This window comes from Cydia splendana, chromosome 17 (assembly GCF_910591565.1).
Source record: "Cydia splendana chromosome 17, ilCydSple1.2, whole genome shotgun sequence".
NCBI classification, from domain to species: Eukaryota; Metazoa; Arthropoda; class Insecta; order Lepidoptera; family Tortricidae; genus Cydia; species Cydia splendana.
Genome location: NC_085976.1, coordinates 17,157,222 through 17,159,494, shown reverse-complemented (window position 1 = coordinate 17,159,494; position 2,273 = coordinate 17,157,222).

The following is a 2,273-nucleotide window of genomic DNA, read 5'->3' as shown; positions in this document are numbered from 1 at the left end:
CTAAATGGTACCACATTGTCGGTTGTCGATAAGGTTGATTTCAAATTCAATCTTTAAGGTAATTACACAAACACCTTATTGACAAACGACAATAAGCACCCTTTTGGTTGAGAATATATGCTCTGCATTTAATGTCTAGAATAAAAATCCTTTTATTCATAGAATTATCTAAAACTCTATTTTTTTTATACATTGGAATTGCTGTATCGCTTATTATTAGATACATAAGTCATAATTCATAATAAAAGAAAAAGTCATTAAAAACTGAGATTTTTTCAAAAATAATATTTTATGTGTATACATTATGTTTGACTTGTTTTCTTATATGTTTGCATATTGCATATAACATGGGAAGAATACTAATTAAACGCGCATACTAAGTATAATAATATTCATTGCTTTATTTCATATATTAAATAAGGGCTGCTATTTAACTGATCACCAGATTTAGTAAAATTTAATACCAAACAAAATCTATTTTACCACCCTAAAATCATGAATGATCACCAAAATTATAACACCATTTTAATGTGAAATGATTACCAATTTTATTACATTTTACTATCCTTTTAAAGGAAATGACACCAAACTAATCATTATTAACCCAAAAATAATCAATGATTACCAAATTTCAAACCCCATTTTAATGTGAAATGATAACCAAATTTTAACATCTTGCTATCCTATTAAAGAAAATGACACCAAAATAATCATTGTAAACCCAAAAATAGTAAATGACCACCAAAATTAGAACTCCATTTTAATGTAGAATGATAACCAAATTTTTAAATCTTGCTATCCTATTAAAGCAAATGGCTCCAAAATAATCATTGTAAACGCAAAAATAGTAAATGTTCACAAAAATTGTAACCACATTTTAATTAAAAATGTGCAAACATTTAATATATCGTTATCCTATTAAATTAATTAATCCACTTCGTCACCTTTTTCTAGTAGCATTTTATTTCTGTATCAGTCGCAGTTCTAACCTAACCTAACCCACTTTTCTAGTAGCATTTTGTTTCTGTAAGGGTCGCAGTTCAAACCTAACCTAACCCACTTTTCTAGTAGCATTTCTTTTCTGCAAGGGTCGCAGTTCAAACCTAACCTAACCCACTTTTCTAGTAGCATTTCGTTTCTGTATGGGTCGCAGTTCAAACCTAACCTAACCCACTTTTCTACATAGTAGCATTTCTTTTCTGTAAGGGTCGCAGTTCAAACCTAACCTAACCCACTTTTCTAGTAGCGTTTCGTATCTGTATGGGTAGCAGTTGAAACTTAACCTAACCTACTTTTCTAGTACCATTTCGTTTCTGTAAGGGTCGCGGTGCTAACCTAACCTAACCCACTTAACTGATAGCAGTTTAACTTACTTTTCTAGTAGCATAACGAAATGCTACTAGAAAAGTAGATTAGGTTAGGTAGGTATGCGGTGCGGGCTACGGGGGGTTGAGCGGGAGGGGCTAGTAATTTTGGCATCAGTTTACTTTATTTGGTAATATGTATAAATTTTTTGGTAATCATAGTGGTTTATTTAGGTGAAAATATCGCATTAATTTGGTCTTCAAGATTTGGTGATCATTAATGATTTTTGGTGATCATTCAATATATTTGGTATTTGAATACAATTTGAAGTGCAGTCGTAATTAAAGTGGTGGTACTTTTGTATTTTTAGGCCTTATTTTTTTGGTGTTCAGTAATTTTTTTTGGTAAGCATGATTTTTTTATTTAGGGTACCAAAGTATTTTTTGGTGGTCATTATATTTGTAGCCTTAAATAAGTATGTAGTAACAAACAGTTTTATGAATTCGTTACGTATATACTTATATAATCTAATCGGTGGATATTTTATCCACGGTGATAAAAGCGATAAGTTTAAAACGCGAACAACAACCCACGGATATCATGGTCGCATATTTTATCACCTGTCATGTCATCACTTTCGCACTTTCATATTTGTAAGAACGTGACAGGCATGGTGACAGATGATAAAAAGGCGACCATCGTAGCTGACTTAGCCCTACTGCAAGTGTTTTTATTAAAAATATAATATGCACAGATTTCAATTTATCTTTTCTGTAAGGTAAGTAGGTACTTAGGTACGGACTTTATATTTACACGGACGGTAGGGTTTACTTTACATTTCGTACTGTTAGTAGGTATTGACGATTGAGATGGATCAAAATGAAAGTCTGTGACCAGACATAAAACAAAATTGACATTGGTTAACACTATTATGACCATAAATTGATAAAACTAATTGTATTGTATTG